Source organism: Physella acuta, unplaced genomic scaffold, assembly GCF_028476545.2.
Source record: "Physella acuta isolate Inbredline_101_S28 unplaced genomic scaffold, ASM2847654v3 ptg000600l, whole genome shotgun sequence".
Classification (NCBI taxonomy): domain Eukaryota; kingdom Metazoa; phylum Mollusca; class Gastropoda; family Physidae; genus Physella; species Physella acuta.
The window spans coordinates 1,480,650-1,498,362 of record NW_026732119.1 but is presented as its reverse complement, the minus strand read 5'-3'; the positions used below and the strand labels follow the sequence as shown (position 1 = coordinate 1,498,362).

General features: G+C 32.4%; 1 pseudogene; it reads right to left on the bottom strand.

Annotated features, from left to right (window-relative positions):
* Positions 1–17,713, bottom strand: part of LOC131947598 (nucleolar protein 56-like) — a 29,087-nt pseudogene that overhangs the window by 3,225 nt on the left and 8,149 nt on the right.

Sequence of the window (17,713 nt, the reverse complement as noted above, 5' to 3'; positions counted from 1 at the left end):
ACCTAGGCTATTACATATTATGTAGGCCTATATGTATAAACATGTTAGAAATCCTTTAATTTATTAAATTGTATGCGTTTACCTCACGTATACGTTTGCGAACGAGTAGACGAAAGTATAAAGGACGATGAATCAATCGACACACAACACAATTTAAACTGAATCTCCTATGACAACACGCGACTTTGTATATGAAAATATAAGTACAATATGTGTAGTTGACATTTTTTTTTTTTTTTTGTTTGAATACTTTTATTTGCAATTTAAATCAAGTGCAACAGCATCAACATATTTTACATAATTTCAAATGTTCTTATCAGATGCTCTTATACATATGAAGTTGGATTTACAAATGTATACATATAAAAAAATATTCTGTTTAGACCAATTTTAACATTTATATACAACATTTATACAGGGTGGAAATAAATAGTAAGTATGTGCTAGTGAAACATTTGAAGTCGAGAAATAGGAGGGGTCATGGGGTCATGTACATTGCTAACCGCTCGCAACTTCCCTAACTTTACCACTCACTTAAGAATCTGACAACTTACTTAGAGCCTACATTTAAGTGTTACATCTTAAAGTGAACTTAGGAATTAATTTAGCCTATGATAAAATGCCTGAAAATTCTATTTTCACTACTTTGAAACAGCTTAAATTTTTGACAGTTTTTATCTCGTTCTATCCCCTGACCCCCCCCCCCCCCCCTCCACACACACACCATACCTATATGTCCTTGACAAGATAAACCTCATTTATTACAGTTATATCACTTTAAAAATTAAAAATAAAAACATCACATATAAATATCTTAATCTTATGGTAAGAATAACTTATTGTATAATTTGTATCGTTCGTTGCATACGTTTAGCGGATAGACATGCATTACTTTGGTAACCGTTAGTTATTATTTTGATACTCGTAATGTTGAGAGGGCAGATAGTGAAACATCAACCACAAGGGTTAAGGTTACGTTCATGTGTTAAAGTAAGATTGGTCTCGTAGGTTTATTATATAGACATTCAAATTATGTATGTACAGGGATGTTATTTAATGTCATATAATAACATAACTGCTAGAAATGTGATTTATCGTTTATTTAAGTTATGTGTCCCCCATGATACAAGAGCTATAACATATTTAAAGCTAAAAATACAATTTTGAGTACCACAAAAAGGCTACTTTCGTATGTTAAAGTAAGACAGGTCTCTTAGGTTTAGTTCATTGGCATTCAAAGTATGTCAAAAATCACAATAAGTGATAGACATGTGATTTGTCGTTAGTTGTCGCCCTAGTGTATAATGATACATTAGCTACAAACATATTTGAAGCTAAAAATACAATTTAGAATACTAAAAAAGAACATTTCATTTACCTGAACTAGTGGAAATGTTTTGTGGTTTGGATTCCCGTGAAATATCTAATTATTATCGGCATCATTTATAGATGTACAAAGGGACGCAGCCACACTACTCCATCATCACCGGTTGTGGGTGATTCCTCCAAGTCAGGTCCTTGATATACCGACTGCTAATGTCTCATCGACAACTGATATTTTCCTAGCTTGTATAGGCCTACCTAATTTTGTATTTCCTTGGAGATTCCAGTCTAGTGCCTGCCTGGTGATGTTGCTAGTTGGATTACAAAGATGCTTGCAAAAGCTTGTAATGAAAAGACAAGAGGTGGGAACACGGGTATGTGATTACTTGTTTGTTTGTAACAACAGAGCAATAATTAAAATAAGAGGAAATAAAATGAGGTAAATATATAAAAGAGAGGCAACACTGGTGTCTCGATCGAGTCGTCGAGTACTCTTTTTTTTGGATATTATTTATCCAATTGTGGTCCTTTGTGTGTGAGTGTTAATATATATATATAAATATATATATATATATATATATATATATATATATATATATATATATATATATATATATATATATATATATATATATATATATATATATATTAACACAATAAAACTACTTTACACCTTGGATTTGTGCCAGCTTTGATGTTCAACACTTGTTACATTTGGTGGGGATTCAATGTTTTTCTGATATCGAAAGGGTGTAGGCCTACATAATATGATGGGTAACTTCAGAGAGACATGGTAAAACATAAAGAAAAACATAAACTTTCATGTTTAGTATATCGTGAGTTTAGTAGATTGTGAATTTAGTATATAGTAAATGTAGTATATCGTAAGTTTAGCATATTGTTAGTTTAATATATCATGAGTTTATTATATCGTGAATTTAGTTTATCGCAAATGTAGTATATCTCGTGGGTTTAGTATAGCGTGAGTTTAGTATAGCGTGAGTTTAGTTCACAATCCACCTGCACATTGGTAAGTGTAAGTAAACAATGACATGTATAATTATATACATTAAAATACTTAATGAAAGAAGAGTGATTTTACAAAATCTAGTGCAGCAAAAACAAAAATACAACGATAGCACATAACATACATGAGGAAGATAGACAGACAAGGGGAAGCAAGTTAAGTAAAAGCTTGTTAAAACAATAAAGCAACTAAAGTAATAAATCACGACAACGCCATATATACAACATGTGTTGTTGGATGAGTAAAAGTTTATTTTTTGGTTAAGTAATCACAGAGGTGTGTCTATCTGTTAAGTATGTGGTCATTTTGAAATGTGCTTGTGTCTAGCAATTATTGTATGGTTGGGTTGGCGGGGTCCGTGTACGTAATTTGGTAAACTAAATGATCCGGTTTTAATACATTGACAAAATCTTTTAAAACCTTATTTTGTGTCTCAGACATGTAATTTCATGTCAGTTTGCCTTGCCATGTTCTGTTTAGTATTACGGTTTTCATCATCGGCTCGTGAGAAACTGATATAGATTTTCAATAGTAATACTTTTTTTCTGACATGTACTTTTATTTAAAAATGGTTTACTTATACATAATACAAAGCGTCTAATTACACTTTTCTTTTTCAACCTGAAAATGCATATTTGATGTAATTAATATGTGATTTAACTAATAGTTGTTAAAAATAAAAATAAAAATAAAACAAAATTATTCTCATTACTCCGACATTTATTTTGACTCCACTTATGAGGCCATACCTCTTCACCCCATCCAGCCCAGCAAAAAGCAAATTTATAGAAAACCCTATTTTTTTTTAATCCTTTGAAATGAACAACTTTTTGTATTACCGATATTAGGGAATGTGCCTATTGACCAGATAATATAAATTTGAATTATCAGTCATGAATTATCAGTCATTTAAAACAATGAAAGTTTTGTTTATTTATTATAGATAACTTATTTTTTAAAATTAAAACACTATTAGCAATACAAAATTTGCTGCATTTTATAAATTATTATTTTACAATAATGTTAAATGAAATGAACAATGTTTTTTCACAATTGTTTATTACAACTCGGCTATTGGTTTTATTTTATTTTGTTATAATATTTTAAAGTTGTTTCCCATATGTAATACAATTTTTTAGATGGGAAGTAACTTATTAAATAAATATTAAACTATAGCCAGTTACAACATTGCTGTCGTACTACTCACACTAAAACTATACGTTCATGGTGTACATTCTAATATTATTACAACATGACTATAGGAAAGCAAAGTGTGCTATTAAATTGCAAACAAATAAATGATTATTGTATTTTCAAATTAATATATCGCAATTAAAATGTGTATCAAAGTGTAAAAAAATAGTTTAATATGTTCACATTTTAGAAAATATAATGTGTATCTGTTTGTTGTAGAACATTAAAGTAATAAAATAATCATTATTTTTAAAAAGGAAATATATGTTTTAACAGTTTTGGTATAATAATATTGATTTCATATTTTTTTGGCACCCCAAAAATACGACTTTTAAAAAATACTGCATGGGTACTAAAGTAGTTAAAGCATATAATTTTATATTTATTGACAAGAACGAGTTGGGAGGATTAAGTAGCATGAGTAGTAAAGTAAATTTCCTTTTCAATTATGACGGTATATATAGCAAGTGAGGTAGAGTTCACTTGTTTCTCTGACCTCGGCATATGAAGAGATAGTGTGGTCAGCACTATGCCAGCCGCCTTTACTTTCCTTAACGTGAGTTAGGTACCCATTAGAGTTGGGTGGGTTCAGGGATGGTCTACTAACTTGAACCCGGAATCGAACTCGAGACTCACGGGTTAGCAGTCCAGCTCACTACAGCTAGACCACTCCGTCCCATTAGTTGAAGAGAAAATATCGCTTTGAAAATATTATTAAGAAACATATCAAATCACCGTATTAATTAGTCTCTCTACTAAAGTTGTATAAAGCGAGACAGCAATGCATAGATCCGTCAGTGTATTATTATAGTAGTTCCCCTTGATTATATACAGTAGTTCACTCTCGGTGTTGATCAAAGCTCGTTGATCCTCGCTTCAGAAGTGAGAAGTCACGAGTTCAAATCCAGAGACTTTTTATTAAATGCATTTTTCAAATTTCAAAAGATAGATTTCATAGTCTGTAAAGAGTCATGCTAGTCTTCTCACATTGACGCCAGGCGTAAACACTTTAGAAAATATATGTGTGTTTATTTTCATGGAGATTATTTATACACCATTTGCGATAGGTGTTTTTTGAAGATTCGATTAACATGCTTAAGGATTCGAATCTTATGACGGGTTAGAAGTCCAGCTCTCTACCGCTATACCACTTCATCCCCAAGAAACTATATGTAATTTGTCGTAAGTTGTAGATCTATTGTATAATGATACAATAACTATAACATATTTGAACATTAAAACAAAAGCAAAACACGTTAGATACCTAAGCTAGTGGAAACGGTGTGTGCATACGACACCCGTGAAATACCCCATCATTATCATCATCATACCGTGTGGCACAAAGGAACACAATCACACTTCTCCATCATCACCTCATTGACATCTGATATTTTTCTAGTTTATAAAGACCTAACCACTTTCTTATTTCTTTAACAATTCATATTTAGTGCCAATCTGCTGATGTTGCTAGTTGGTTTACAAACATGCTAGCAACATTTTGTAATGAAAGGGCTAGGTATGAGAACATGGGTATGTGATTATGTGTAGCATCCGAGAAAACAATTAAAATAAGAGGAAATAAATTCAGGTAAAGATAAATAAAAGAGAGGCTACTCTGGTGTCCCGTTTGATTCGTCAAATACTCGTTTGTTTCCCTTGCATTATACAGCATCAAGCTTTGGTTTCATCAACCCATTATGAATATTTGTGTGTGTATTTGTAAAGCAAAATAAAGCTTTAAACATTGGATTTGTGCAAGCTTTGAGTTTTTTTATCTGGCACACACAATACTGCAGCGTGAGTTTAGTATAACTTGAGTTTAATATATCGTGAGTTTAGTATAACGAGGATTTGGTGTAGCAATAGTCAATATAACGTGAGCTGGTATACCGTGAGTTGATAATCTGCATGCGTATTGATACGTCTAAGTAAATAATGGCAAATATAGTTATATAAGTATAAACGTGTAATAAAAGTAAAGCGAAATTAAAAAATTCAAGTGGAGTAAAAAAAATCCATCGATAGGTTATACTGGTCATCTGAATTTTTTTTAAATAATCAAGAAAGTATTATTAGTCACTATACAATTTAAAAGAATGTGAAAAAGATGGGGATTAAACAGTAGTTGACAATGTTTTGGTGTTTGACTAGGTGAGTTGTGTTAAAATATATCTTAGTTGAATAGGTTTAGTTTATCTTGAAGTGTTTTTGTTAACTTTTTTTTTCCAGATACTTTTGTTTTTAAGTTTAATAGAATTTCCTTTCACACAGTTCACTCCATTCGAACCAGGAGCTAGCTGTTTGGACAGGTTGCATGTTAAAATAGACATGTGATACATAGTATTGCATACAAAATTTTACCATGTCATTTTCTTGATTTTCCTTCAGTTTTCTTGGTTTCATTTTTCCGTGTTTCTTTTGATTTCTTGTTTTCATTTCCGGTTTCTTGGTTTCTTATAACATAGAGTACAGGACAATACATGATCGCTTCTCGTTTTTAGCCTTACTTCTTGCGCGTATTACAATCTTGGATGAGCAGTGGTTGATTTTTAGTTGGTAGTTGTAGTTTGAGTGTCAATGAGGGCTGTTCCGTTATTGGGAAGATGAGTTTGGTGTCTTGTCGTTCATGGCAGAGCTCATCGAGTCGTGTAGAGATTGGAGAGGGTAGTTGAGGTAGTGTCCTTGTGTTGAAATGCCGTTTTTCCTAAGTTGCTTTGATTTATTGTTCAATGTATAGAGAATGAGGATGTATCGTAGGGTTTTCTTGCGTAGTTGAATGATCGAGATGATGTTGAAGAATGTTTAGTTTTCGTGATAATGCTGTGGCGAGGGTTGTCGATGAGTAGAAATTGAGAGTGATCGAGTAGTCGAGAGCTTTGTCGAGTGGTTGAAATGGGCGAAGTGAGAGTTGCGTAATCGTGAAGTTGTTTGAGTAGTTGATCTTTGAGGGATGTCGCGTTGATGGTAATTGACCGAGCCTCCCACCTAAGATTTCTCCTAGGTGGGTGTCGTAAGAGTGATAGTGAGTTTGTTGATAACGAGATAATTGTGTATCGAAGTTGTGTATCGTAGTTTTGCTTAATAGATCTTTTAGAGATGATGAGTTGATTTGCTGGCAATTTTGACGGAGCCTCCCACCTAAAGTTTCTCCTAGGTGGGTGTCGTCAGGCTGAAAAAATAGAAAATTAGCCACTCGTACATTTGAAGCTACCCAATGCAAGTACTGGGTGACTCATCTCGAGGGCATGTGCACTTTCAGGGATGTGTTGGCGCAACCCCACAGCGATCGTTCAAAATAACTTTTTTTTTTTTTTTTTGCATCTAAATATATCTTTATTTACCTCTACAAGTGATTTAAACTAGAGTGTAAGTGTAGAAATACAATATAAAATCAACATCTGTATTTTGTAGAGTTACAAATATATGAAAAAATATATTTTAAAAAATATATAATTTTATATATCAAACAAGCATCTTAATTATGCACATGTTTGTTTACTCGTTATAAAGGTAAAAAAAAAGTATCAAAAACTTGAGAATCTTTAAAGCACAGCTTAATAACTGCCAACATGTAATCCACAATAAGTACAGTTACTATTATCTATACACTAGAGGCTAATAAATAACTATTAATTTAAAAAATAAACTTTGGTATGGTTAATATAATATAATATAGAAGGAATGTTAATCCAAGGTATATTAAAGAAGGGACATTACACTTCAAAGAGTCTGGATAAGTCCAGCTCAGAATTAATGCCCTTTTATAAGCTCTAGTAGAAACTTATTTTTATTTCAGTAATAATGATAAATCTACATAATACGTAACTGGATAGCTAATGAGGTCTAAAACACACACTTTTTAGTTTACATATTCATTATTTTTAATTAAAACAAGCCTGCCTACCAAATTCTAGAACATCTTTTTTAAAAAGTGAAAATATCAGATTTAACTACAGCTTTCAATGCATCAGCATTTAAAAGTAAGAAAAGTTTTGGTATTGATATATCCTATAATTAATGTTTATAACAAAGCAGTATCAAAGTGAGGACATACAGCACTGAGATTACAGTAGTAATATTTTGTATGAAAAGAAGTTTCTAAAGGCATAACATGACAAATTTTCTCACAAACTCTACAGCATGTAACAAAGAATGCATCACATTGGTATCTGGAAGAATTGCTTCAAGGGAAATAACAGTTCAAATTTTAACATTTTTATATGAATTATATTATTCAAAATAACCAGCTCCAGTAAACATGATGTAAGAAAAAAAAGAACGGACTCCGAATATCTAACATCAATAAAATATTCATACATACTAACAAATAGCAAAAACTGATTCGTTTATTTTCACTTGTCTTACATTACAATACATTTGAATCTTCAAGTTTTCTGAGATCATCAACATTTCAATTTTAACATATAGATCTAGACAATAAAAAAAAATGTTATATTTTTCCGAACAAAAATAGTTTTTCATTTACATTATTTTAACAAGTTAATTTTTGTAGTTTCATCACTAAGAATATAATAGCATTGATTTAAATTTTTATAATGTTAACAAAAGTGTATAAATAGTTTCCATAAAATAATTCTACAGTGCAGGGGAGGGGGGAGTTAAATGTTAATTCTAATAGGAGTAACAGGAGAATCTTTTGAACAAAATAAAACTGGTAGATAAAACTGCCCTCATGGTGTGTAAGAGTCAGCTGATTTCTGAGAGTTTCTTCATTCATCACCAGCACGTCTAAGCAACAATGGTCCAACATTATCTCTTGTTTCATCATTATGCTTGTTGTGGGATCCATCACATAAGGGAAACTTTTTTGACCTCCAGCATCTACAGAAGGCAATCTTGTCTCCAATGTCCTCAATGTCCATTTGTCTAACTACCTTGGAATCTTCCTTCTGGATACTATGATTTACCTTGGGTTTAAGTATTGCTTTTTTACGACCAAACTAAGTTTTGGATCCCATGTAGAAAACCAAAATAACTGAAAGTAAAAATGGTGTCAAGTTGGACCAATCTTCACCGGATAAATTGGCAAAGCCGCCAAAGGTCTTAGGGATCGGTAAGTTCATCAAATATTTAGGTAAAGCGCCTTTAAAAAAATTATGGACTGCTTCCATCTTTCAAAACTGCAGGCTCCAAGTGAAAAAAAAAAATTCTATACTACAGAAGAAATCTTGAATAAATATTTTGAGAAGCAAACCTAAAGTGAATTGGCAGTGATAAAATAAAATGAATTCATTTTATATACTCAAAGTTAACTTACATAATTAAGGGTTTTGTAATTTAATTAAGAGTATATTTTCTATTAATATCAATAGAATTTTAAAAGCAAACAAAATGTTTACATAAATTATATATTAATATTTATAGAAAATAAACAAAATAAACAAGGATTTACATAAATTTTATATTTCAAATGGGGCTTTGGTTTATTTATTAATTTCATATCATAGTTAAAGTTGTTTCCCTTATGTGTTTAAACTATAATATGAAAAGCAACAAAATTAAGCCAATATAATACACATTTATCAAGTGCAACATTGCTGTGTTGTATAGAAGAATTAAGATTTATGTTTACGAGAAAACGGTGGAGCATTGTAAGAAAGGTTAATTTATTTTAATATATTGAAGGTAGACCTACTTTTCTAAAATAAAGAAGCTACATATTTGAAACTATGTGAGTTTTCCAACTTGTTAAAAAATAGTAATCATACTAATTAAATATACAAAATGTAAACAATTTCTTTATCTTAATAATTATGCAGATGATATATCACAGTATGATCACAATATATTCATGTGTATAAAACAACGCCGATAAAAATAGAAGATTAGCGTTTCATCTCTTACATTCTGCTGTAAAAACCCTAACTTATAATTAGGTCACTGCCTCTTTGCCTGTTCGAAAGCCTTGCCTTCTCATAATAATTATCATATAGTCCCAAGGATAAATAACACAATTATCAATACAGGCTATACACTAAGCTAAGTATGTAACATAAATCAAACACAAACCACAAAGTAAATTTCGTCTTGTGGATTCCGGACCGACTGACGCTTACAGAATGATGATGCTCGGAACAATGGATAATATCAATCGTCAATACCAGATGTTTAGTTATAAAAAAAACTGAACTTTTAGTTTTTCAATTTAACAATAAAGAATTAACATCAAACAATGCTTTCTGATCTGAGTTAATTTTCTTGTTCCTATTAATTAAATTTTGTTTTTCGATCTTTAGTTTGCGCTCTTATGTCGGCTCTCTTTTGTCGGCAAATTAGTGCGCTCTTATGTCGACGCTGCTATGTCGGCGATCTTTTGTCGTGCGCTCTTTTGACGGGTCACCCATAAATATATTTATTTTTAATAAAAAAAAAGAATATATATAATTACGTAAAGGAATAATTGTATACCCTTGGTAGTTTAAAATTTAGAAACAGAAGCAAAAAATGCACATTTTAAAAGTAGACAACATTTTTTGTTTTAAATTCCAACTTTGGCGTGTAAATATAGCATATTAAATAAATATGTATTATAATATTACATATGCTGTAACAGATGTATAAGTATATACAAAAATATGTCAAATATGTTGTATAAAGTATTTGAAGTGGTTAGCTGGGAAATGTTTCCGAACATCACAAAGATAAAACAAAAATGTTATTTTATTCAGAATTCATTTCCCTATGAGTAAATTATCATTAATTTGACCTGAGTGACGTAGATGTCTTTTAAGCTATTAGCTTCCTACTGTTGAGCCGGGTACAGGACGGTGGGGTACGATTTTACCCTAGGCTCTGTGGGGTGGAAGATAGGCCTGATGAGAACAAAAGGACAGAAGCGACCGATACACTGTTATCAAACCGATAGTCAAGCCAGTTAATCAAAGTTAGCGGTGTTGAGGCCTGACTGGCTAATGGCAGACACGTCCCCTGCCGGTGATGTCTTTACTTTAAAGAAAGAAAAAAAAGTTAACTCTTCTTAAGTGGATTGGGATAGTCCTATAGTTACATTATTTGATTACTAAACTCATTATTATTGCGAAACATGTGTATGTTTTTATATGAATAATTATTATTTCATATTTATAGCTATTTATTTTTAATAACAAATCACATTTATTTACCTAGTCCTAATCAAATATTAAAATAAAAATGTTAGTGGCTCTTTAATAACTGTGAATTTTTGAAAATTGTAACGTTTGGCTATTTCGTCTCAAAAGGTTGCCGGCCCCTGGTCTAGTCCTATGCTATATTGTAAACTTTGATCTGATGTAAAGTACAAGAAAAAAACTTTTAATCTAAATTATTGATTTTCCACATATATAGCTGAAGAATTAGAAAATAACGCAAACCAAGAAAAATTTGTCTATAATAGATTTTATTTTACCTTATAAAAATACAGGTTATCGATTTTTAATTTAGGAAGAACTTTAATTTTTGCAAAGTATACGAATTGTAAAAAATTACTTATTTCTAAAAGATGTTATTAACAATAATATGAGTAATAATGCTTTGCATGTTTCTTTGTGTGTAATCTATAGAGTATATATTTTACATACTTTAAAGTATCTAGTTGTGTAGCCTCCCCTGGTAATTTAAAATTTACAAATTTAAATCATTTAATACACATTTTAATGGTAAACATTTTTTTTAAACTTTCAACTTTGGCGTCAAATTGCAGCATCACGGTTGTTGGCTGGTAAAAAAAATCGTATTTATGTATGTGTATTTCATCAATACATTTAAAATAAATTGATTTAAACATGTGGAAGAACAGCTATAGATATGTTTGAAAATGAAGAATGTTTGAAGTGTTTGATTGTACCGAAAATATTCCGGCTTCTTATAATGTTTACAATGTTTTTTTTTTTTTAAATCCCAAATTTCTTTCATCTATACTTAAAAGCCCAAACCCCCCAAAACCAATCCATTGAATCATCATTAAATTACACATTTTCATTTTCACGTGTAAAAACAAAATTGTAATTAGGCGTTTTGTATTATGTAAACCATCTAAAATGAATGAGAGTCAGAAGGAAGTATTATGATTATTAATCTGTATCAGTCCTCACAAGCCGATGATAAAAACTTTAATACTCAAGCGAACATGACAAGGCAAACTGACGCTGTAAATTACATGTCTGAGGCAAAAACAAAAAAACAAAAACAAGTATAATATATATATATATATATATATATATATATATATATATATATATATATATATATATATATATATATATATATATATATATTAACCTAAGCACAATAAAGTGGGGCGGGTCCTTTAAGTTTATTTTTACTACTGATTTCAGGGGCATCCATAAATCACATCATGCTTTTTTGATGACTCACAAAAGACCAGATCCTCAACCTTAAATGACGACATTTATCAATTGTTCATAAATCTTCAATTAATTCATGTACTTATTATATAAAAATAGTTTTACATGACTTGTTTTATGAATAAGATTCGTCAAACTAATTTACTATTTTTTTTCTGTGTATACAATGCATTATATTATTTGTACATGAAGAAAGCCATGCTTAATTACTTTTAAACGAAAAAAAAAACTAAAATTATTTTAAAAAGGCTGACAAATATATTAACTTTTTATTGTACAAAAATGTCGATACATTAGTTTAAATGGCTGTATTTTGGTTGTTTCTTCATGTGATGATATATTGTTGGTCTCCATTATAGGGATCTACTTTACTGACTTCTATTGGTTTTTGTTTAGTCTATAATAGTTTAAAGTCGCTCATAAGTTTGGATATCGGTCTATAATTTGGGTCTTTTGTGTCGTTTTATTTGTCTGTGTTGGGCGTTGGTATAAGTGTAATGCAGGCACTGCTGAAATATGTCGCAATTAACATAATTATTATCTGACATGTATGCCTATAGTAGCTGTAGAATATTATCTTTAAAAGTTTGATGAAATTCTTTAGTTAGTCCGTCTTGTCTAGATGCTTTGATTAATTTTAAGCCATCGATTGTTTTTACCTAAGTCTTGCATGGTTAGAGGGTCGCTGAATTTGTTCTCACTGTTCGTCTTTTAATTTAGTTGTGAATTTTAGATATGTGTCTTATGTTTCGTTGTTGGTTTCGTCTTTATAAATAGCTAATGGCAGTAATCAGTGAAGCGTGCCTGATTTTTGTCCAAGTCTGCGCCGTTGTCGTGTGTTATGATTTGTATTGGTTTAGAATGGGCGTGTATTTGCTATAATATTATGTTGTGGTGTGAGGGCTCTTCACTTCCTATTGTATATTCTCAACAACCATGTATATGTGACAGGTGAAGAAACTATGTACAATACTACACCACATATACCATATCCGACAAATATCATACACGCCAGTTATGTGCTTCATGTCATAGGACATAGGAGATCATATACACAAGATTATTTTGTTTACCGAAGTAAATAGTAATACATCGCCAAAAACATATTCTATTTACTGTTTTATATTCTGATTATCTTTCGCAAAGGATAAGCAATTTGACTTTTTTTAAAAGTGTAGTATACTTACATACTCTACATCATCTGCACCATGAACGTTATGATGAACGTTATAATTATTATCCGCAAGCATCACTTTCCTATTATTCTTAATATGATTCACAAAACCTGATATCTGATACTTGAACCCTCAACCACTCACACCCTATATGAGAAATAAACGCCTTGGATGTATATCAAAACGAATGGTAAACTGCTGTATGGCATGTCCTATTGGAAATGGTGGTTAAAAATATATATAACGACGCTTATTTCAAATTGTTCAGAATGTGCAATGTCAATTTGCAAAGCCATCTTAATTTTCAAAATAGTATTACTCACATAAATAAACGATTACAATATTTCAATAAAACCAAAGCCCCCTTATAATTTAGATTAACATGTTTCCGAACATATATACGTTAGAAGAATTATAAAGACTAGTATTTACAAAATTGCATCTTTACCTAGTTAATTGAGTGCTATAACGTGTGCTATATTCAGTGAAATTTTGATGAGTAATTTATTATTATAAATGATATAAACGTGCGAACTACTTATTTAAAAGGTAGGCCTACTCGTCTTTTAAATACATTGTTTCAGGAAAAAAAAAACGTTATACTTTTTAGCATAGTACAGATATCGTTAGTGATGGAGAGAGACGTTACCAAACTAAACTAAATGTTTAAAAAAAAACGATTCCCATTGATTACAAAAAAAAAAGATGGCAGCGATTTGTTTTTAGACCTCGCTTCAAGATTTTAAACTACCAATGGAACCCATAATGCAGCAATAATATTTTTTTTACTAATAATATTGTCAAACTAAGTACAGATAGGCCCATTGGCTGCACCAGGTTATATAGCGTCCCTGGCAAAACTTAAGAAAACAACAACATTGGTACACAATCTTCGATTTTTAGTTTTACTAATATAGAAAAGCAAATCCGATGGTGACATATGATCTGAAAGCGTGGTCTAGGACATTAACCACCCCCCTTAAAATACCACCCGACATTATTCCCCCCCCCCCCCCACACACACGTCTATTACCCCCAGTCTATTCTAAAAACCCAGACACTAAACCTAACCCCGACACAGAGGCGTACCGAGGGGGGGGGGGGGGCGGGGGGACATATGTCCCCGGGTACCGACCTTAGGGGGGGGGGGGCGCCAAATTGAAAGTTTGAGAAGGTGCAAATGAAAAATTTGAGGGAGGTGCAAATCGAAAGTTTGAGGAGGGGGGTGCAAATGAAAAGTTCGAGGGGTGGTGCAAATCGAAAGTTTGTCCCCGGGCGCAGGGAAGGGTCGCTACGCCTCTGCCCCGACATCAATCCTAATTCTAAACCTACATCTAACCCAAACTCTGACAACACTACGTCTGATCCTAGTCCAACCCTTAACCTCTGACTTATCCTAACACTCACCCTAAATGGGCGGGGGCAATTATCAGGGGAGGGAGGGGATAATTCCCCCAGGAGGTAGAAACTCCGGGAGGGGGGAAGGGGGTAGAATTAATGTCCTTCTACCTTGGAAATCTTAGAGCTACTTTTTAAAACTCAATGCAAAGATCATCAGCATCAACACCTTTCTTAGCGTTATACGTCAACGACGTTCCAATATGTTGCAGTCAGTTTTTGTTGATACTGTATACATCATAATATAGCCAAATATTAGATTATGGTGCTCTTATTGTTGGAACCTTTCTTCAATTGACTGTATATCCATATACAAGATAGCTTTTCAACAAACTCGAATAATTATATAAATAGGTCTAATTTGGGGAGAAGGCCTAGGTGTCTCAACAACAAACATACGTTACGTAGACTATATTTTTCTTTAAGTTAGCCTTCATGTTGTAGTTTATCATCTTCATTGTTGACTATTTTAAACATCTTAAAAATAACAGAAGTAAATTATCTAGTTATTTATTTACCAGTTCAATACAAAAAAACACATTTGGTTTGAACCATACTAGCTGGCAAGTACGAGAAGTTAATTACAAAATAACAAGGCCTACAGCCGTAAAGTTTTAAACAACACATTGTTTACCATTTATGTGATGGTCAATGACCCATGTAGTGCTATGGATAGACATATGACACATATTGTGTACGTGCTGTATAAGGCACGCTTTATATGGTTAGCTTATATATGTGTTTCTGTATCAGGTTACCTAGTGTTTTAATTACATCTGAATTTTGCTTCTATATCGCGTAAGGTTGTTAGATTAATTACTTCTAAATAAGATACGGTGGTAGATAGAGATGTATTTCATTTCATTATGTGCCTTTACTTGTACTTCTTCACTAAGCATAGATTTAGCCCTAACAATACGTATCCTATCATTAGCTATCGGTTAAGATTATGTTTAGTAAGTTGAGATTAATGTTTTAACTTACACTTGTTTTATTTTTTTATGTTTTTTTATATATTTTGTATTGTTTAGTTTATATTCTACATAAGTTTATTCAGACGTTAAGATTGTATTAACATGTATAAGTCTCTTTACGTCAAGAACAATTTTTGGTTTTGGTTTAGTTTTTAGTGATAAGTAAAGTATAGCTGTTTTAAAAGGTGTTTGTAGATGTATACTTTAGTTTTAAGTCTCATGTAAATTTTCTTCGTGAGTGCGTTTAATTATTGTGTTATTTCATGTTACTTAAGATGTTTGTATATATGCGACAATACAATATATGCATAACAAACAGGTAATCATATAGGCTACCCGTGTTCCCACCACTTGTCTGTTCATTACAAACTTTTTCAAGCATCTTTGTAATCCAACTAGCAACATCGCCCGGCAGGCACTAGATTGGGATTTCCAAGGAAATAGGAAATTAGGCAAACTACACATTCGGAAAATATCAGTTGCTGATCCAGAAGCCAGACATGAAAGATGACTTTGAAATCTCATGCATAGATCAAATAGGAAATGTAGAGGTTTCTTAGAATAATTATTAATGCGAAACGTCTCTGCTTAGTATCGTAAAAACAAAACAACTCAGGTCATATGGACATGTACCAAGAGCTGTCTATCAAGCTGTCTATCAAAAGCCTTCATGCGGAACTCGTAACAGGCGGTAGGATGCGGGGAAGGCCCCGACGAATTCGGATGGAGGACTTCAAGGAATTGACTAGGCTGCCCGTTACTTAATATTTTAAAAGCATCATAGAATCGAAAATGATGGCATAAAAAAATAGAAAAAAATATTTTATATTTTTTTTTCCTTTTTTTAAGAATTGTATCTTTATTGTTGAGTGAGTTTGATTCATTCTTTAGAATTAATATAATGTGGGAACAAAATCAACTATATTTCAGTTGAAGTGAATTCTTTAATTTTTTGTACATCTGTGTCTACTTGTGTGAGCCCCTCATAACACTCACTATATTAGTTTGCTTGGTAACTTACAACAATTCATCCCTTACTATATTTGGATTATTTCATAGGTATGCACTAGCTAAAGCCCACGAATACACACTCTTGAATCAACAATGTCACCATTATTTGAATAATCATCTAATCGTTTAAATAACGAATGTAGTGGATCTATTAAAACCTCAATAAATTCAGCAGAATCTTCAGCACTTAGGAGTCATGTTTTTTATAAATCTTATCAGAAAAAGTGAATTGGTCGAACATTAATGTTCAAACTTAATATTATATATATATATGTAACTAGGGGAAGTTACCAAGAGACATAACGTGTTACAGTCTGACGCCATAGTGCAGATGGTAGACTGATAACGAACGCAAAGCCGCGGCGCAGTTGACAGGCTGATGCAACTAATGGAAACTATTACATGTACGTGAGATATAATGAGACGGTGAACTGTAGAGCGGGGAGTACCAAGTTGGTTGTGGAACGGGGTAGACGTGTGTGTTATGTGAGGATAGGAAGGATGGACATGTGGATTCAGTTATATGAAGCCTAGTGAGGACTGTTAGGGGTCAGTTGATTCAGACTATTATTGAGAAGCATTCCTGTTGATTTATTGTGTTATTATGAAGCATTTCTTGATTCATGTAATAAAGGATCAATAGCGAACCTGCATCTTGAGTATCTATACTGTGGTCAATGTTGTCTAGAATGAGTGGTTAAACTCGTTAACACGTGGCACTACAGGCAATTAGGTCTCATTACATGTGGCGTTGCGAGCATGGTAACTGTTGGCTCGTTACAATTGGCGTTGTCGGCAGGATAAATGTTCGCTCGTCACAATTGGCGCTGCGAGCAGGGTCACATTTGGCGCTGCGAGTAGCCTAGGTCACATTTGGCGTCGTCGGACAGGATGAATTCAACTAGACTTGCCGTTTAAGGCACCTATAGTCAACCTTGTGCATAACTGTGTTTAGTGTGTGTGTGAATTCGGACATTCAGGAACTGTGAAAATTGAGGAACGAGGAAAAATTTTTCATACACACACGGTAAGAAAGAACTCTCTTTTTTTTAGTACTTAAGGAAGAAAATGTCTACTCTGGACGAGAAGCAGACCCATATAGTGGTCCTACCCAGAGAGTCCCATATTAACAAATTTTACGGGGACGGAGACCCAACTTTAACCAACAGGTTCAGTGAAGAGGTCAAAGCGGCCTGGGCCTCGAGACATATGTCACCAGAGGAAAGATTAAGACTGCTGATGGGCAGT